This window comes from Lepus europaeus, chromosome 2 (genome assembly GCF_033115175.1).
Source record: "Lepus europaeus isolate LE1 chromosome 2, mLepTim1.pri, whole genome shotgun sequence".
Lineage (NCBI taxonomy): Eukaryota > Metazoa > Chordata > Mammalia > Lagomorpha > Leporidae > Lepus > Lepus europaeus.
In genome coordinates, this window is record NC_084828.1 from 71,024,956 (window position 1) to 71,047,084 (window position 22,129).

The 22,129-nt window shown below is 36.5% G+C and overlaps 1 protein-coding gene across 2 annotated transcripts in view; it reads right to left on the reverse strand.

Annotated features, from left to right (window-relative positions):
- Positions 1 to 22,129, reverse strand: part of ZBTB20 (zinc finger and BTB domain containing 20) — an 891,896-nt gene that overhangs the window by 595,698 nt on the left and 274,069 nt on the right. For both annotated transcript variants that reach the window (XR_009867653.1, XM_062208447.1), the window contains exon 3: positions 14,457 to 14,498. The gene's annotated coding sequence lies outside the window, so the exon portion shown is untranslated. The remainder of the gene's footprint in view (positions 1 to 14,456; positions 14,499 to 22,129) is intronic.

Sequence of the window (22,129 nt, forward strand, 5' to 3'; positions counted from 1 at the left end):
CTCATGATTTAGGTCATAAGTTGTTTCATCTCTACGCACATGAATTCACAGAAAAGCTGTCCAATCTCAAGGTCAGTTTTTAATTGTTAATTGAATCTGCAGAATGACTATGACTGTGCTGGCTACATACTCTATGTCTCAGTATCTATAGTGAAAAGAAGTTTCAGTAGTTTAGCAAAATAATAAGGCAACAATTCTTCCACAAATGTGGAACAGAATAGATTTGTCAACTGAAGAGGAGAGAAAGGATTAATGTGTTACAGTGTAAATAAGCCTTCCACAGATAGTTAACACAGAAAATAATGTAACTCTCTGCAGTAGATTAAACATTGAATAGTGTACCTGAAGTTTCATGATCACTCAGGACCTCAGAATGTAACTTTATTGGAAAATAACATCTTTGCAGATATAAATAATTCATATTATGAGATGAAATCATTTGGATTTCAGGTGAGCTCTCAATGCAATGACTTGACACCCTTGTAAGAGTAGGAGAGAATACACAAAGACATACAGAGGGGAGAATCATACAAAGATGGAAGTAGAGTTTGAAGTGCTTGGACCAAAGCCAAGGAAGGCCTGGGGTCCCAGATGCTGGAAGAGGCAAAGGAAGATATTCATCTATAGCACTTAGAGGGAGGGCAGGTCCTTTTGCACCTTGATTGTGGACTTCTGGTCTACAGAACAATAAGACAATCAAATTCTGTGAAATCATTTAGTTTCTGGCAATTTATGGTAGCAGTGCCAGGTGACTAGGGTATTGTCCCTCTATCTCCAGGGCCAAAAATGACACAGAGGGAATAGGTTTATCAATATAAGTGATGGCTTCTATATTCCAAGTTGGTAGGAGCACATAGGAACAAAGGTAAAGCCAGGAGAAAACTTTCTGAGAGGTTCTGATGATGATTGCTAGTAACAGTAAGTACACGTAAAAAGGAATGTATTTTCCTGCAGTTGGAATTGTTCCCACTTAAATCCAATAGAGATACCTTTTGAAAGTGATATTGTCTCTTCTAAACCCATTCTTTCAAGAAGGACAGAAACTGTTATGTGTTACTTTTCTAAATAAAATAGATTTATATTTTTTAAATTCCCAAGTGTTATACTGATGTAATAATATTTTTTGATGTTCTATAATCAATAGCAAAGGTATGTTTGAAAGTACTTATTTGGACATAATTCAAAACAGTCATCAAATGAAAAATTATTTATGTTGAGGAAGAACTGGATTCAGAAACTAAATAAATCTATTTTTGATACATGAATTTTTTTTGACAGGCAGAGTTAGTGAGAGAGAGACAGAGAGAAAGGTCTTCCTTCTGTTGGTTCACCCCCCAAATGGCTGCTACGGCCTGAGCTACGCTGATCCGAAGCCTGGAACCAGGTGCTTCCTTCTGGTCTCCCATGTGGGTGCAGGGCCCAAGCACTTGGGCCATCCTCCACTGCCTTCCCGGGCCACAGCAGAGAGCTGGACTGGAAGAGAAGCAATCGGGACAGAACCGGCACCCCAACTGGGACTAGAACTGCAAGTGCCGGCGCCTCAGGCGGAGGATTAACCTAGTGAGCCGTGGCGCCAGCCAATATATGAAAAATTAAAAAATGTTATCAAGTGACAAATTTACAGGAGAAAAATCACTTTTCTTCTGGTCTAGGGTATATGCTAGCCTGACACTGACAAAGACTACAACAAGTACATGTTGCTTTCCTTGAGGCATCGGATCAACATGATTAAAGAATGTATGTTTGAACTGTCTCCTGATATACAAAATTAACCATTTCTTAAGTAACACTGAACTCAGCTAGCATACCTGCTACATATGATTTAACATTTTCAGTTCACTTTTAGTTCACTTATTTATTTTCTGTACATATTATCTTTTCTCCATGTAATTGTGTTGACTGTAATCTCAAAATTCAGAAGATACGAATTTAATTATTTTAACTTTTAAAACATCATGACCTGGGGCCGGCGCTGTGGTGCACTAGGTTGGTCCTCTGCCTGCAGCACCGACATCCCATATGGGCACCGGGTTCTAGTCCTGGTTGCTCCTCTTCTGGTCCAGCTCTCTGCTGTGGCCTAGGAGGGCAGTGAAGGATGGCCCAAGTGCTTGGGCTCCTGCACCCGCATGGGAGACCAGGAAGAAGCACCTGACTCCTGGCTTCGGATCAGCATAGCTCAGGCCATAGCGGCCATTTGCGGGAGTGAACCATCAGATGGAAGACCTTTCTCTGTCTCTCTCTCACTGTCTATAATTCTACTTGTCAAATAAATAAATAAAAAGTCTTAAAAAAAAACACATCATGACCTAGGAGCTGGTGTCATACTATAGTGGGTTTGCCACTTGCAAACATGGCATCCTATATAGGCACCAACTAGTGTCCCAGCTACTCCATTTTTGATTCAGCTCCTTGCTAATGGCCTGGGAAAAGCAGCAAAAGATGGTACAAATGTTTGGGCCCCTACCACCCATGTGGACACCCAGATGAAGTTCCAGGCTTCTGGATTCAGCCTGGACCAGTGATGACATTCTGAGGAGTGAATCAGCAGATGAAAGATCTCCCTCCATCTCTCCTTTTATCCATGTAACTTTGACTTTCAAATAAATTTTTTAAAAAAGTCATGACTTGTGGTACAATCATGTTTTGATATGGCTAACAAAAAATAAGAATAGCTAATAGTGTGAAACTTTTAAACACTTTAAGAGAAACACATTTCATAGAAAGAAATATCCACAGACACACGTTCACCCTAAATATACATGAATCCATATATTTACAAAATTAGAAATTTTATTTTATTTTATTTTTAAGATTTATTTATTTATTTGAAAGTCAGAGTTACAAAGAGAGAGGAGAGGCAGAGAGAGGCAGAGAGAGGTTTTCCATCTGATGGTTCACTCTCCAATTGGCCACAGCAGCCGGAGCTGTGCCAATCTGAAGCCAGGAGCCAGGAGCTTCTTCCGGGTCTCCCATGTGGGTACAGGGGCCCAAGGACTTGGGCCATCTTTTACTGCTTTCCCAGGTGATAGCAGAGAGCTAGATCAGAAGTAGAGCATCCAGGTCTTGAACTGGCGCCCATATTCAAGCCAGGGCATTAACCTGCTACACCACAGCACCGGCCCCATAAATTAGAAATTTTAATCACAGATTCCCTTACGTACTTTCAAAAGCATAAGGGTGATACATGTAGAATAGACATTTATTATTTAAAAAAATCATGTATTCAAGCAAGAAAGAATAAAGGAATTAAATTTCTAGAAAACTGCAAATGTCAATGGTTTTTTTTTGTGCTTTTTTTTGTACACTAAGAGGTGTGCGCTAATTACTGACTAATAGTAAATGGAATTTACTAATTGTTTCTATAGTTAATAAATTTTAGTTAGTCCTTCTATAAAGTCACCAAATATTCTAAAGATAAGAACAAGCAGCTTTTATAATTCAGAGATGGATTTATTTATATTTGAGTGCTTTTTTCTGAAACATTGGTCTCCTAACACTTTGTAAGTTCAATAAGATGTGATGTAATAATTAGCATATTCATAAATAATTAGATGGGAAGCAAATGTAGTTAGGTCAATGGAACAATTTGTATTAAGTGAATGAATGAATGAATGAATGCATGAATAAATAAATAAATAAAAATGGATTTGTATAATAGCTATTTTATGTATATATAAATTATTAATATTAAGCAGCCCCTATTAAAAATGAGAGAATTATTATTAAGAAGCAAATTTCTCAACAGTAAATATTAGTGATGACTAGATTATAGAGTGATTCTTAAACTTTTGCTTCTTTCTAGATAAGTAAAGTGTTCTATTCAAAGTGTAGAATAAATCTGCAAAAGCTAAAGCAAATAATAGAAGTGGTGGGAAAAGAAGAATCCATGCACTAGATCAGATTTTATTAGTCTGGCTCAGAGTAGAATTATGTTGATGATGACAGAGGAGAGGAGCGCATTTTAAATTCCAAGAGCTTTGGTATACTGTCTGTAGTTGACAGAGGAGGAAACTGAGTCTAAGAGAACTTCAAGGGCTGCTCACCATCTCACAGTGAAAAGTCAGAGCTGAGAAATTTAATCCATATCTATTTCTGAACTGTATACCCTTTCCACTTTAAAATATTGTCTCTATTCCCTGAATCCAGGGATAAAAATATTCTTAAATAGAAGGACTATGGTTAAAATAAAAATCACCCCAAGCCAATGTTCAGATTACCACAGTACTTATAAGATAAAATTGCCTTTGTAAAAATTTGTATAAACTCATAGAGGACAAAATCTTTCTTGAATCCTTCTCAATTCTTCACAGAGAATCTTGTCAGTGAAAAAATGCCAGCCAAACTGAGGTGAACTGTGTATAACAAGGGAAAGAAAAAGAAAAATGGAAATATATGGTTGACCTAATTCATATAGGAGGACTCCATAAAGGGCTCTTTGAAGAAGTGTTTTGTGGTAAATAAAAATATAATACTTCACAGAGCTGAGAATCTAATAGAGGAGAAAAACACTGAAGTAATAATTGCACCACCATTTATTTATTCATACTGAGGTCTGTCCATTACCTTTGACCATGCCATGCTATTCCAATCTTAACTCGTTTGTTCACATTACTCATCAGTTTCACACAGCTCTATTCCTCCCCTCTAGCTGTTTAAGTCCTAAGATTGATGCTTTATTCAAAACCAAGCTCAAGTCCAACCTTTCCCTAGCAGCTCGCAGAGATCACTGAATCCACTTAATATCTTTAACACTTAATGATTTTTTTCAGGAATAGAAAATGGGTTTCATTTGACCTGCTGCTTTCATCAGTCCGTAATTGTCTATCATGTTGTCTTCAGGAGGATTCTGAGGTCAAGTTCTGGTTTAGTCATGGATAGTGCCATAATGGCATAATGCTGTCTTTCATGGGCAGTGAAGAGGGAAAGGGAAACATTGGGTCTAGAACAGTCATTTGAGAAAGAGAGTGCTTGATTTGTTTTGCCTTGACTTGACTTTTATAGCATTCGTTATCAAATCCTGAGCTATAGCATGCATTTGACACTGAGTACCTCATTTTATTATTTAAAAAATTCTATATATTGTCTATTCAAGTATGCCATAAGATCATCATGGCCAAGAATCACAGGACTTTCTCTCTGTCTAGAGTATCTAGTTATTTCTTGCCAAATAAGCATCTACTGCTGATAAACAACCTATTCAGAATCCACTCTTATAGCCATTATTCTCAAGCTCCTTTTATTTCTTAGACACTCTCAAAATATTGCCAATATTAAACCCACTTTATGTAAGCTTTGTAACATACACAATAAATTTAAATAAATTAGTAAATATGTTGTGTTATCATCTATAGATTCAAATTAAACATTAGGATACTGGTACCACAACAATTAAATACATGACAAATAAAATGGAATAAAGAGAAGGTAAGGTAAAGATGTATTTTTATATTAAACAAATCTTTTGAGAACAATTACAAATCTATATTTTAAGAATATGTTTGGCATCTCATTATGTTGTATAAGTTTAAATCCTATTTTAGTAGACTGTATCCTCTTGTATATAGAATCCTCTTGCATATAGAAAATGTTGAAGAAATCGATGTCAATTAGTTTAGAACTTACATTAGAGAAACAGCTCCATTTTAAATCCCCCCTGCTAAGAAAGTTTATTTATCATATTCCATAACAGCTCACAGTTTGTTATACATTAACTGCTCATTCTCTGTGCCAATAAGACTGTGCTGGAACAGCAAATGAATTTGGTGCATTCATTTAAATGATTCTGCAAACCACAGGCTACCCAGTTGTCTAATGATAAGAGAGCCTCAAGCCACCTGATCACCATTATAATACTCTTTTATTTTGCGGAGGAGGTGGAAGGGTAGCTAGCATGGTCAGTATTGTCAAGATCTAAATACTGAAAAGAATGAGAAGGAAAAGTATACCTCAGACTTCATCATGAAAAGGGGGTTTATTAATCCAGGTACCAGTGATGATGTGGCTAGGTTGGAAGAGGAATGGGATATAAGATCTGGAGTGCTTTATCTGCTCCAAGACCAATGCTGGTTTTGGCACTTCTTTCACTCTAGTGAGTTACAAAAAAACAAGCAGGTGCTAGCAATCTGAGAGACCACATGCCAGCTACAGCTGCTTCAAACTGATTCAATTACATCTGCCTGAATAGTCCCAGGACATCAAACCAGTTGAAGAGATCCATAGGTTGCACAGAGACACACAGTCTATCCTGATGTACAACTGCCCCTGAGCTAACTACCTGCTAGTCTCCAGGTTTTGATATAAGTTCTCACTCCACTGCCAGGCACAGGAGAAAAGCCAATGGGGGTGGGGTTGAAGATGAGATTTTTATTCACTTTGAAATTAAAAACTGGCTGGAAAGAGCACAAAAGATCTCTCAATTTTTATGTTTTAAATCTGACAGTAATTGAGGTCTTGAGTATACCTTGCAATGTCTGATTTTGTGAGAACATTTCCCAAATCATTGGGTACAGCACATTTACAGAACATGCTCTTGGGATTCGGACTTCGCTCCAAACCTTGTTTGTACAAAAAGGGGCCAAGCAGCTGGGAAATTCTGGAGTGGAGTGTGTCCTCATTAGTTCCCATCTGCCACCAGAACTCAGCTCATGGCAAGTTTGGCTAAGTCCTGGTGTACTCAGGTCCAAATGTGGGTCAGTTTTAATTACACTATACAGAATTCAGTGTGCAGTTTTTAAATCCTTATTATACAGCACAGAGGAATGGGCAGCTCTCCAGCTAATCAATTTTTTAAAAGTACATATATAAAAATTTTAAATCAGGCTAGACAGACAGTGGGTGGGAAAAAAATCTTATAAATGAGTACAAGGGTTGCTTAAGAGAATTATTAGTGAAATTGGGTCATCCAGAAGTTCTGATTTAACACTTCAAAATGAGAAACAAATTGTTTTTATTAGTAAGATGGGAAACTTATACAAGGCACACAATGCTCCTTGCTCTTCAGTGTGATTGGGCTACAATAAGGCTGGGACCAGTTTGTAGCACTTGCCTATTGGGCTACAATAAGGCTGGGACCAGTTTGTAGCACTTGCCTATAAGAGCACTGGCTATTACATGAATAAAACTAAGAAGGTGCTTCAAAGGGTTTGTAGGAAATGGATCTAAAAGATAAGCCTGCTTTGGTGCAAAAGATTTCTGAAATCCATGCATAAGTTCACCATAATAAGCATTTTCCATGCACTTTCGGAAGTGCCCTCTTGTTCCCCATCTTGTTCTTCACACTTATCCTCTTTCAGTCTTTTTCACTCATGCCAATGATTGTGTAACAAATCACAAGCTATCTGGTAAAAGGAAAAAACAAAGATGAGGGAGATGCGAGGGGGAGAAAGAGAGCAGAAAGCTCATGTGCAGAGAAGCAGATTCTGGGCATAAGTTGGCTCTCAGTGCCATCCACAGAAATGGGGGCCAGAATCAACCCATGCAGTCCATGTTTAGAAATCACTCTGTCCAAAAGCTTCATCAGGTGCAGGAGAGCTAAAACACTGAGCCTTTTTGTTGACAACTGTCAACAAAAAATTCAGGAGTACGATGTAGGTAGTCAATGACTGGACATTCATGCAATCACATAATGTACAATTTTTGATGGATAAAAGGTCCTTTGGCACAGTCATAATAGCAAAAAGAATAAAAAATAGTTTAAATGCTCTAAGTATTTTTGGGGCCTTTTGACTGAGTTGTTATGAAGCTTATCTATATAAAATGCAGCATGGGGTGCTAGATTCAAATACCAGCATTTAACATTTAATAGTTGTATGACTGGACAATTTCTATACCCTCTCTGAGATTCTCTTTATCAACTGTAAAATAGGAGAAATAACATCTATCCAAGGTTGTCGTAAGGATTATTAGTAGTATGTATAAAATACCTGGAGTATTAGTCACTTCATAATGTTAACAATTCTTAATCCAACTATTATTACTTGAAAAAAACAATTGGAGCCCTAATCCACTAGCACCTCTAAATGTGATCTTATTGGGAGATGATTTTTTTAACACTAATTTATTTTTCATCTACTTGGAAGACTGAGAAGTGGGGGAGGGGAGTTGAGAGGGGTAGACCTTACATATGCTGGTTCATTGGTCAAATGCGTGTAACAGCCAGGATTGGGTGGCTTGGCTAGAGCCAGGAACCTAGAACTTTAGCCAAGTCTCCCTCTTGAGTGGCAGGAACTCAACCACTTGAGTCGTTACCTTTTATCTCCCAGGATCACATTAGCAGGAATCTGGATCAGAAGTAGGGTAGCTGGAACTCAAGTCAATACTCAAAAATAAGATGTGGGCATCCCAAGCCGTGGCTTGACTTGCTATGTTACAATGTCCGCTGCTAGTGATGTAGAGTCTTTACAGAGGTAACCAAGCTAAAATGTGATCACTACCATGAGCCTTAATACCATATGACTAACATCCTTAGAAAAAAGGAGAGGCTGGGCCACAGATCCAGATGCTCTGAGGAAGACAATGTAAAGAGACAAGAAGAAGATAGTCAAGAAGAAAGGGCTTGGGCAAATCCTTCCCTGATAGCCCTCAGAAGGAGCCAGCCCTGCTGAAACTGTGAGAAAACAAATATCTATTTAAGCCATCAAGTTTGTTATATCTTGGTACAGCAGCTCTAGCAAACTCATATACAACTAGATAAATATGTCATTAATCCTCAGTGTTTACTTTGATTCATCACGGTCAAAACTGTGTATTTGACATTAGGTGAATCAATTCTATTTACCTGAGGTGAGTAATGAGCAGTCTCATATAACATCTACTGCTATTCCCCCCACCCTTACTTTTAAGGAATCATTTTCAGATTTGTGTTCAGAAAAACACTGCTGCAATATATGTATGAACAGCTTGGCAGAGGAAAATGGTTACTATAATTGGGATCATCTAGTTTTTATTAAGTATAATTAAGGAAAAATCATACAGATAAATTTACAAATCTGCTTTTCTACTGTTGAGGGAGTTTGCATTGGAAGGAATTAGGGCATTTTACACTACTAATTTTCTTCTCAAGAGAAAAACAAAACTTTACATGGCCGTCTACTCATTGACAACTATGCTCAATGAGCCTGGGCTGCTCAGATTCTGACGACTGTGCCAATCTCCTTTAGTTCACAAGGATGTATGTGAAAGTACATTGTTGAGTATAAGTTCTTCACTGTTCTAAGGTATCACTGTTCAGGGTATCCAACTTTCAAAAGAGATGAGGGAGTTATCTGTGACTCAATAAGTATCAATAAGTATCAATAAGCTTTTCATTGCAAAGCATACTTATATAATCAGCAGTTATGGAAATGAATGTGATTATCTTTGTCCTAAATTTTTCTTTAAATAACCCCAGCCCACTAAATGTAGCAGGCATAGTAAGAAAATCTAACCATGGGTAACATGCTGAGCTGAGATATTCAACAGATACCATCATAGTCATAACTCTGACAAAAGTAAGTTTTTAAAGGGGGTAAATTCTTGTATTTCTCATCACAACTTTATATTTTAATAAGAGGGAGGAAAAATTAAAATGCATGGAATATCAGTGAATACTGTAGGTCAAATAAAATATTTTCTAAAGCTAATATATTTTTATTCCTAATATACATCATTACAAAGATAGACATTACTACTGTCACATTATACAGAAGACAACTTGAGATTAATTAAGTGCATTAATTTTTCATTGCTATAACAAAATTCTGAGGCTGGATGTTGTATAACAAAAAGAAGTTCAATTAGTTAACAGTTTTGTGACCTAGAATTCCAGGATCAGGTGGCCCTATTTGTTCAGCTCCTGGTGAGGGAATCATGGGTAATGGCATCCTAGCAGGAGCACATGTGAAAGGAATCACTTGATGAGACAGGACATCAAGATGTAACGGTGAAAGAGTTACTCTTTCATAACAACTTAATCTTGTGGGAACTTGGGCCCCCTAAGAACTGCTCAGTCTCTTTTGATAGTGATACTCCCAATGACCTAATGACCTTCTTAAACTGTCCAATATCTCAAAAATGTTATACACTAGACCAAGCCCCTTATACATGAACTCTTAAGGAACAAACCACATCCAAACCATAGCAGAGAGCATAGGGAACTTTGCTTAGGTCACACAGCCACTGAATTGTGGAGTGGGATTTCAGTGAAGGTCAGTTGGAATCCAAATCTCCTATATTCAAATTCAAGCAATGGGTTTAGAATCAATATCCTAAAAGCACTATTGGCTTCCAAGATGCTGATGTATTAAGTAATCACAGGATCCTTTTAAAACATTTGAACATACATGAATAGAAGGTATTTTCTTGCTAAACCTGACTCACCTTATTTTCCTTATGAAGAAATCAATGCTATCCATGTATAAAAAGACTTCAATCATTTAGAGAAAACTAATATAATAATTTATGAAAAAAACAGAATTACCATATGACCCAGGAATTCCAATTCTGTGTATATACCCAAAAGCATCAAAAGCAGGTTCTCAAAGAGATATTTGTGTGCCCATGTTCATGGTTGAATGATTCATAATAATGAAATCATGGAAGCAACCCAAACATTCAATAATGGATGAATGGATAAGGAAAATGTGGTATATACATACAAAGGAGTATTATTTAGCTTTAAAAAGGAAGAGAATTATGATACATGCTACAACATGGATAAATCAGGAGGATATTATATTAAGGCAAATAAACCAAACAGAAAGAGACAAATATTGTATGACTATAATTGTATGATTACTTAAAGTCGTCAAAACATAGAGACTAAAAGTAGGATAGTGGTTGCCAGGAACAGGGGGAATCAGAGAGTAGAAAGATATTTTCCAATGAGTAGAACATTTCTGTTTTAGAAGATGAAAGATTTATGGAGATGAATAGTGGTGATGGTTGTACAACATTATGAATGTGTTTCATGCCAACTACCTGGACATCTAATAATGTTTAAGATGGTTGATTTTGTTATGCATCCTTTTAACACAATTAAAATGGGGAAGATTAATAAAACAAATACTTGAAGATCTTTTAGATTCAGTACACTGATTAATGACTTTTACAATCTCTTCTCAAGTCCTCTCAAAGCAGAGTTACCTTGGACCTTTGAGACAATCTAGATGTCATTGCCCATACCATAATCCCTACTCCGTGACAATTAGATGACCTCTCTTCAGTGATAGTGGTGGTAGTGGCAGTGACAGAATAAATAGTAATTCAGTTAAGGTTTATCACATACTTGCTCTGTGAATTCCTGGGGCTAAGCATTTTACATGTAGTTGTTATCTAACTCTCAACACAACAAAATATGAGGTAGATACTGTTATTTTTCCAATTTTACAAATAAGGAAGCAAAACAATCAGAAACATTAGGTAACTTTTCTGAGTCTATGCTAATAATAAGCAGTGAAGCCAAAAAAGAACTCTGCTGATATATCTTTGTGTCCCACTTGCCTGTACGATTTTTGAGGACAAGCACTTTGTTTTATTTCTCTAGCCTAGCACTCTGTCTAGCAAATAGTAGGCGATCATTTAATACATGGAGTAAAAGGAAGAAAAATAATGAGGAAGGGAGGGAAAAGAGAAAGGGGGAAAATAAATTACATGGAGGCATGCTATAGTCTCAATAAATGTGTATTCTCCTCCTTTATTTCTTTAATGCTGAAATAACAGAGAAATCTGCAATTATGTCCAGGAACCCTAGGGCTTGGCAATTTTTCCCTCCTTCAGATTTCCATATAATAATTCCTGGTAGAGGCCATGGAAGCAGCTGCTAATATCTGTCTTCTTTAATGACTTATATTCTAACTAATACATTTTCTGGGCTCATCGCTCAGATTCTAATGTTGAGACTACCTGAGGGATATGGTTTCATCAGCCACACTAAGTGTTAGGGAAGAAAAGAATGAGGTTCTTGATATTGTCCTCTTACCCATTGGTTTAAACTAAGGTGAAATAAAAACCACTTCAAGAGTGATGTATCCATAACTTATCAATTAGTGGTGCTGAAATTTGAGACCCCAAAACAAGATATTTTGATGCAATAGAAATGGATTCATTATGTAAACTGGGCCATTCTTACAAGGATGTAAGTGCCTCATGCTTCACAAAAGGAAACTTCAGAAGGGCGGCCCTAAAGCAGCTGCTAACCTCACTGCTTTGATCCTACTTTTGCTTGGCTTTACCTCTATTTATAGTTAAAATGTAGTGAGTAATAGAAATAATAATTAGAAATACGTATACAGTAAACACAAGGTCCACTAATTGTACTTAGAAGAAACCAAATTTTAATATGTTCTGATATTATTTGACCCAAAGAAAATCAACACATACTTGATGTTTAAGAGTTATCTACGTGTGTGCAATAGAGATAGGGAGACAGTAGTATAAGCAAGTACTCAGAAAATCTAAGATAGTAATCATAAAACACTAAAGATTTGTTTATTCCTTTGCTGAAAATTATCTCCAAATTGACAAGTAACTTAGGTATGAATGAGTCAATCTTGTATATAAAATAGGGATAATACAAAGACTTTCCTTATAGTCAGGAAAAATGAATGTACAGCATATTGTTAATACTGTTATTTTAATTCTTTATAATAATCATGAAAAATTATAAATTCTTATATATTAACTTCTCATTTTAAGGTTGAGGTTTATCAGTATTCTCCCTTTTACCTAATTGGCCGTCTGAGAATTAAACTAAGTCCATCAAGACTCATCCAAAATGTATGACACGTAATTAAGTTTCTAGGATACTATCCATCCATGAATGCATAGCGCATTCATTCAACCAGTGAACTTTAACTGACTAACTACTATGTATAAGATATCGTATTAAGGGACTATGAAAAATTCTCTAATTATCTATCTACCTATGTTTCTTACTACCAGACATGTTAAATTCATATTACAGTGATTTATTTGATAAACATATTCCAAATGAGCTAATAAAAAGAAAAAATACACCAGCTCTAAAATACAAGATTTATGTAACTAAATACTACTGAAAACTCTTTAGCATTTCTAAAACAATGTAAGTCATTCGAATAAGTTTTAAATATCAGGAATTTGGGACTACTGAAGAAATTAACTAAACACATTAACATTGAATTGCAGTTTTTTGTATTATATCTGAGAACTTTCCCTAAGATGCAATCTGTAATAGCTTTTCTATATTAAATATATAGAGATTTTCAGTAAATGCATAAATTATTAACTAAAGGAAACAACATTTCTATGATAACAAGAAAAATACCAAGAATCTAGCATTGGGTTAGATTAAATTAAAATATTGCAGCCTTGAAATCAATATCTGGATATTAGCACCTCTTCCAGGACCACTATTTAATTTTCCCTATTTTCCCCCTTTAACTACAACAGAGACACATGCACAAATAGAAAAATCATCTTACAATATACCCTTAAATTTTCTGAATGTGCCCCATGTGTCCACTAATAGCCAAATGCTTTCAAATCTGTTCAGCTAAATGGATCAATAACTACATCCAGGCTCACATAGTGGGGTTGCCAACATGGTACAATTGAGCCAAACAAACTCCCTCTACCAGGACAAAAATTATTATCCACCAGTTATCTGAAGAGCTACACATCCCCAGGTATCCTTTGGAGAAGTTCACATACACATTATCTAGGGCAGTCAACAACAACTACAAAAATAATTGAAACACAAAACAAAAATTTGAGGAAAATTTGCAAGCTAAAACCAGTGAGTTTTAAAATAAACTAGTCTAATAGTTCAAGGTCTACATCAGCTAAGAATCTTTCAAACTCAGAGTACACAAAATACGTAATAGCAAAAGCAAACTGCTAACAAGCTTCTCTGTGCTCTCACACACAGCTGCAAACAACAATTGAGCAGGTGCAACCAAGCTTTTGAGAATTCCTGCCTGTTGCCCAGGAACCACAACACTGCATGGTTGAGATTTTAAACAGGTGCAAACATTTTTTTTTCATTCGTCTAGTGCTTGAGACAGAGCAGCAGACAGTACATCTGCAACCACTCCTTACCTAAGGCAACCCCCACAGAAAATAAATTCAAAAGCAGCAAAATAAGTTTGAAAATAAAACAATGTCAGAAACATAGAGGTTGTGCAACAGACTGTCCCCATCACTAGTTACTTTAATAGTACAGTTTCACAAAGTACTCTCTAATCTCTTCACAAGAATGCTTTATAATTAAAATTATTCTGCCTCATTAAATATTAGAAATGTTTGATTCTTACAATAGAATGAAATACAACATATGTATAAAATGTTCTATCTTCTGAAGCTGTCAATATTTATAAGTAGAGTACTCAAAATTAACACTTTCACATTATGAAATTTATAAGCAATTTTAATAACCAAAATATAATAGCTTATCAGTTACTACACAGATTTATATAGCTATAGGTAATTCATATACATACCTGTGAAACTATGGGCCACAACCTGGCAATTTATCAGGTACTCTGAAATATAAAACAAATATATAAGTAAAAATTAACTTACTTGGTTAGAATAGTATTTATATTGAGACAACTTCTCCAAGAAGTAGAAATGATTGGAGTGCATAAGGCAGTGAATTATTTTATATCTATATGCTCACCATATGATATTTCAGTCACCCTAAATTCATATGAACCAACACACACACACATATACACACACACACTTGCGCAATCCCTTACAAATGTTATCAAAAACAAGTACTGGCCAGGGACTAAGACTCACCATAGCCTCTGGAACGCAAATGCTTTCACTAGAGGATGAGGCAAACACTTAAAAATGATTTTTTTTTGGTATTCTTCCAAGACTATTGCCTTCCTAATACAAATATGACTGCTGCTCTCTAAAATGAAACTACTCCTATTTATCTGAACTCAGTTTGAATATCCGTGAGGAAGAAAAATGTTTTTATAGAATAATCCACCAAAATGCATAAATAAGTAAAAATGAACTTTGAATGTTCATTAACTTTAAGAAACAACAACAAATAGAAATGAGATTGGTTGCTACAATGGGGAATGCTAACACTTCATCAGAGATAATGCAGAATGCTTCAAACACACTTGGGCAAAATTGCCAGTGGAGGGGAAATCAGGACAGAAGATTATGGAAGTGCAGCTTGAACAACAGTATGCAGTTCACAATTAGATACTGTAATGTAACATGCCGTCTCCAAAGTATTATGACCCTTAAAAATATTTCATAATTCTTCCTAAAAGCAAACTATTTGTATACTTCTTCTGAGCATAGTTGATAACAGCAACATATTAAAGTCAGTGGGTCCACCCAATAGTATTGCTTAAACGTGTAGAGCTAATAAACAATTCAGATGATGGGTCAATGAAATACCATCTTTATATACTTTTGATGGGAGTATGAATTGTTAAATGTATTAAAAACTCAAAGTCAAAATTTTAATCAGCAATTTTACTTCTAAGAATCTATCTTATATAACAGAATAAACATTCATGTCAAAAAGGTAATTTTTGTGATAGTCAAAAGCTGTAACAAATGTATAGCAACAGCAAAATAATTAAAATATAGAATATCTATACAAAAGAACATTTTGCAATAATTTACTAGGTACTCTAAAAGTATATTTTAAATTTTATAGGAGAATGCAAATTAATAGTATTATAATGTTAAATAAACATGTACAGTTCAGTTGCTTGGACACAATAAACTTATGTGGATGAGAAACATAGAACACATAAAATATTAAGAATGATTATATCTTGATGAGATTATGGAAAATTTTGATTTTTTTCTCTTTTTTTTTTTTTTTTTTGACAGGCAGAGTGGATAGTGAGAGAGAGAGACAGAGAGAAAGGTCTTCCTTTTTGCCGTTAGTTCACCCTCCAATGGCCGCTGCGGCCGGCACATCATGCTGATCTGAAGCCAGGAGCCAGGTGCTTCTCCTGGTCTCCCATGCGGGTGCAGGGCCCAAGCACTTGGGCCATCCTCCACTGCACTCCCGAGCCATAGCAGAGAGCTGGCCTGGAAGAGGGGCAACTGGGATAGAATCCAGTGCCCTGACCGGGACTAGAACCCAGTGTGCTGGCGCCACAAGGCGGAGGATTAGCCTGTTAAGCCACAGCGCCGGCCAGTTTTTTTCTTTTTACTTGCAAATATAGTTAATTCACTACAATAAATATTATGTTTATCATAAGAAAAATATTAGTTGGCAGGGTAAGGGTAAATGAGTTACAATGTTCCATATGGAAATTTTGACTAACTTACTAACAGAAATAAATTAATTCAGTAACACATAAAATCCAATACGGATACCTACAATGAACAACTCATCCTCACTGCTTCCTTAGAAGGAGATAGCCATGGTCTTTTTTAACCCACTGCTTTTAGAATTTACACCAGTAATTCAGTAACACATTTTTAATCATCTTAGTAAAACTTTAATTATGCAGAGTGAAATTATGACAAGAACAATTTAGAATTGCAAATCTATTCAATCTAGTACAGACTGATTTATTCACTAAGCTAAAAACATTCAATGAGCATCTACTGTGTGCAAGGTGCTGTGTTTGGCATTGTGATGTGAAAAAGATAATTTAATAGACGTCTTCCCCTCACTGAGCTAACATTTTAATTGTGCTGAAGATTACACACACACAACTCATCTAAAGATGTAAACAGAACACAGTGCAAGGTATTTGTGAGTGATCTGGTAGACAGTTATTTATTGGCAACTAAACAAATTAGTTACTTGTTAATCCTGCCTAATGATATTATTGGGACATAACTGCTAGGAAAAGGAAAGGAGATAGGCAAGTCATTTTAGTTTGCCTAGAAAATGATGTAACAAAGAGTCTCTCAACAGCAGTTTAATTTCTTGTATCCTGTTACCATTATTGGCTTTTGCCTTCCTGAAGCTAGCGCCACATGATGGTTATGAGGTTGAGTCAATGGATTAGCCTGTGTGAAGTCGTGAGAAGCACTAACAGAAGCTATTCATGTGATCAATGATCTGTATACCTGAGTTCAAGGAGTTCCAGGCGGAAGCAGAGTACTGAGGTAGTAGAGCAGTAGAGGACATTGTAATAATAGTAATAGCCAGAGGAACAACCCAATCAGCATTTTTTGCACCTTTGTTTTTCCTGAAGAAAGAGGTAGTGGGGTCTAAAAATTATATAAGGACCATTTTCCATATTTAACTGAAACACCCAAGAAAAGGAAGATAAGGACAAAATGAACGTCGTTCCTCAGCTAGAATCAGAACAAGGTGATGTATGTTCCTTAATACACACGAGGGAAGAATGACTTTGTGTATTTTAAACAGACTCTGCAAATGTTCTCATATTCATAATAAGATAGAGTTAGCAAATGTAAGTGATAATTGTTACAGTCAATTTTTCTCTCATGGCTTGGAAGACAGAAACAGATACTTGCTGATGTCATTCTAGTCCTTATTTGCACTTTGAACTGAAGGACAGTACTGATCTTGAGATGGTAATTGGTATGTCTTCAGATTCTCACAGATTACAAAATCCCAGAATTGTTTGGGTCATGTGGGTAAAGTTACTATCAGTACCACTCCAGATAGGGACATACTATTGAGTGGCTTTTTCTTTCTTCTTCAAGTCCTTTTAACTTCTAGGTTCACATAGCTGTATTCTCCAGTGGGCATTTAGTGGGTCCTACTGTATTTCATGGAGTTCAACTTCCATGGAAAGTTCCACTTCCCTCCATACTGGTTGGTCCTGTTATAAATACCTCTTAATCCATTAATATATTTAATTTTTAATTTGCTTAGGGCACTGCAAAGGCTTCACTTGGGCCTAGAGGAGGGGGCACTGGCTCCAATAAAAGATAGCTGGACCTAAATCCAGACTAAAATCATTTCCCCTAATGCCTAAGTAAATATTCTCAGGAACATTTTAAAAACTTTGCATTTTAATTTAAACCTATTTTGAGAAAAAACACTATGTAATCCAAAATCATTTCTTTTGGACTCACTTCTGGGCTTGGTACTCCATTATAATTATATTATTACTACAAAATATAACTTTTAATTATCAATAAAACTTATTTTATTTTTGAAAATTGAAGTACCCTAGCTTCTGTGTTTTACCTAAACACAAAGTCCTACGAAAGTTAGAAATTAAAATTTTAAAAGTTGACTTGAAAAACTTGTTAATTATGCCTATTTTTTTCATAATTACAGACCAGATTTAACCTTTCATTCATAAAAAGATGTGTTCCTATCTAATAAACTCTGTGAACTGAAATAGATAAAGAGCAATAGGAAGGCAAAAGAAATCACAGGATGAACTCCCCTTCACATAGGAGCTTAGTGGGTCTGTACAGATCTTATGGTCAGATCAGCTACAATAAAGCTACAAAATACGCAAGAAACTAAGCTTATTAAAAACCGATAAACTTGAATTTTCTAGTATTAACAGCTAGCACTTAATTCAATACCAAATTTTCTGGTGTAGAAACAGTAAATTTGAACTCTCGAGTAGAAAGCTGATCTACAATGCACTAAATGTTGATACTACTATTTGCCCTGTTATTCTCCCTTCACAGTGTATGAATGAGCAAACAGTTGTTAATTTTTTATAGGGGATTTTATTTAAATTTGACAACTTTTTTTTTTTTTTTTTTTGACAGGCAGAGTGGATAGTGAGAGAGAGAGAAACAGAGAGAAAGGTCTTCCTTTTTGCCATTGGTTCACCCTCCAATGGCCACTGCGGCCGGCGCATCTTGCTGATCCGAAGCCAGGAGCCAGGTGCTTCTCCTGGTCTCCCATGCGGGTGCAGGGCCCAAACACTTGGGCCATCCTCCACTGCACTCCCGAGCCATAGCAGAGAGCTGGCCTGGAAGAGGGGCAACCGGGATAGAATCCGGCGCCCCAACCGGGACTAGAACCCGGTGTGCTGGCGCCGCAAGGCGGAGGATTAGCCTGTTAAGCCACAGCGCCGGCCCTGACAACTTTTTTTTTTAAAGATTTTATTTTTAATTTACTTATTTGAGAGGTAGAGTTATAAACAGTGAGAGGAAGAGACAGAGAGAAAGGTCTTCCCTCCACTGGCTCACTTTCCAAATGGCCACAACAGCCAGAGCTGAGCCAACCCAAAGCCAGGAGCCAGGAGCTTTCTCCCAGTCTCCCACATGTGTCCACGGCCCCAAGGACTTGAGTCATCTTCTACTGCTTTCCCAGGCCACAGCAAGGAGCTGGATTGGAAGAGAAGCAGCCAGTACTAGAACCGGCGCCCACATGGGACACCAGCTCTGCAGGCAGAGGATTAACCTACTGGGCCACGGTGCCAGCCCCTAAACTTGACAACTTCGTACATGGAAGTATAAAGTTTAGTTTAAAAACAACATAATTAGAATTCAGAGAAGTATTAGGAATTATATTTTCAAAATACAATCAACTTGAAGTTGTAACCATTGAAACAATACTGGACTGCTTATACACATCCCTAGAGTCTTAGTGTAGATGTCATTTCCTCCAGAATCCAATATCCTGTGCATAATCTTGTCAAAATAATCATCCCATTGCACTGCAATTGTCTTCACATAAACTGTAAATTGAGGACAAGGGCTTTTTTTCTGAAAATTTTATTCTAGTCTTTAGTACAGTACATAAAATGAATATGTTGTAGGAATGTCTTAAATATTAGTGAAAAGGGGGGCAGTGGGCATAGCAGGTAAAGCTGCCGCCTGCAGTGCCGGCATCCATTATGGGCACCGGTTCGAGACCCAGCTGCTCCATTTCTGATCCAGCTCTCTGCACCCATGTGGGAGACATGGAAGAAACTCCAGGCTCCTGGCTTCGGATTGGCACAGCTCCAACCATTGTGGCCAACTGGGGAGTGAACCAGCAGATGGAAGACCTCTCTCTCTCTGCCTCTCTCTCCCTGTGTAACTCTTTCTTTTTTTTTCTTTTCTTTTTTTTTTTTTTGGACAGGCAGAGTGGATAGTGAGAGAGAGAGACAGAGAGAAAGGTCTTCCTTTTGCCGTTGGTTCACCCTCCAATGGCCGCTGCGGCCGGCGCACCACGCTGATCCGATGGCAGGAGCCAGGTGCTTCTCCTGGTCTCCCATGCGGGTGCAGGGCCCAAGTACTTGGGTCATCCTCCACTGCACTCCCTGGCCACAGCAGAGAGATGGCCTGGAAGAGGGGCAACCGGGACAGAATCCGGCGCCCTGACCGGGACTAGAACCTGGTGTGCCGGCGCCGCAAGGCGGAGGATTAGCCTATTGAGCCGTGGGGCCGGCCAACTCTGACTTTCAAATAAATATAAAAATCTTTAAAAAATATTAGTGAAAGGAATAACGTGATTTGTGTTACCCTCTATCCTTCATAAATAAGAAAATTGATATTGTATAAAAATGAATCATTTCTTTCCAGTTTCAATGGGCAAATCTATTTTCTTGTACTCTTCCTTCTTTTCCCTTTATTCTATTTTTAAAGATTGATTTATTTACTTGAAAGACAGATTAACAAAGAAAAGAGAAGGAGAGACAGAGAGAGAGCTTCATTCCACTGGCCTATTGCCAAATGGCTGAAACAACTAGGGCTGGGCCAGGCCAAAGCCAGAAGCTGGATGGGAAGTGGAGCAGCCCATATCGACGCCACTAGTACCCGCTTCTTTTCCTTTTAATCAGTACAAAGCTAAGAGAATCTGAGTTTCAAATATTTATCCCAGGTTAAAAAGCTTGTTAGTTTATTTCCAAAATGAGCAGGGGTGAACCATCCAAATTTCATCTTTTTTTTTTTTTTTAAATATAAAATGGTGACTACTAGAGATTGGGAAAAGTGGGGAGGTTCAATAACAGGTATCAAAACATAGAAGAAATTCTAGTGGGATGACTATAGCTTACAATAACCTATTATAAAGTTTATGAACATATATAAGAAAGGAGCTCAGAGTCTCTAAACACAGAAATGAAAAGGAGAGCTAAATGTCAATTACTTTGATTTGATCAGTACATATTGAATATATTTCTTATAATGTCATACTGTATATATATGTATAATTATTAATGTGAACCAAACATTTTATCACAGTTTACCCAATAAATACATAAAATAAAATAATTTTAAAAGTTCATAGAAAATGTATGTTATGAAAAAAGTTTGTGTGGATTTCAAAAATTTTTGCACCAAACTAAATTTATCTTTAAATAAAAAATTCACATATTAACAGACAACTAAGATGGTTGAAGTTGTGATACACAGTCCCTGGAAAGAGTTTTGCAGTTCCTAATAAATTGTATGGTTGTCCACCTTCTCCAAGAATCTAGGACTCTTGTTGTCCCTCCACTATTGTATTCCTTCATGGGATTTATGACAGTTTGAATTATTGGTGTGACTATTGGTTTATGTGTTTATTATCGGTCCTTCTTATTAGTTTGTTAATTCCATAGAGAGGACGACATTGTTTTATTCACCACTCTATAGCTAGGGTCTTATTTAGTGCTTGATATATAATAAACACTTAGTAAGTATCTGTCAGGTATATAAATATATTATTTGGAGAATCAGCTTTCAGTGAAAAATGATAATGATAAAATTAGGTAGGTAACAGCTACTTCCACCATTGTTTTCATTCTGTCTACCACACTAACGCCTGTTGATGTGATGACCTTTTATTGTAAATTCCATTCAATAAAAGGAAAGTTAAAAAGAAAAAAAAAAAAAACAACTTCCAGAGCAACCCTAAGTAGAAGGTAGAATATCTAGGAGAAGCAACGGAATTATATTGACAACAGTAACCACTACCAATCAGCAGTTTTGAGATTGAATTCAACCTTAGGTTGTGTCCTAGGGAAATTTAAACATTCCCCATGATACTCAGATTCATCATATTGAGAATGGGGGAATTTTATTAATGTAACGGGATTTTGTGTTGATTTGTGTGATGAATTATAGGAAAGCAGCTGTTAATAAAATGAAAAGTATTTAGGAGAAGATGCTCTCTTTACATTGTCCAGCTAGTTAATACAGTTAGAGACATAATTTGACCAAAATCTCAGGATCAGACATTGTAGGAAGGGGAAAATGGAAAAAATAAGAACTTAAAGTCAGAGAAAAATACACAGATGTTATGGATAATAAGTAAAAA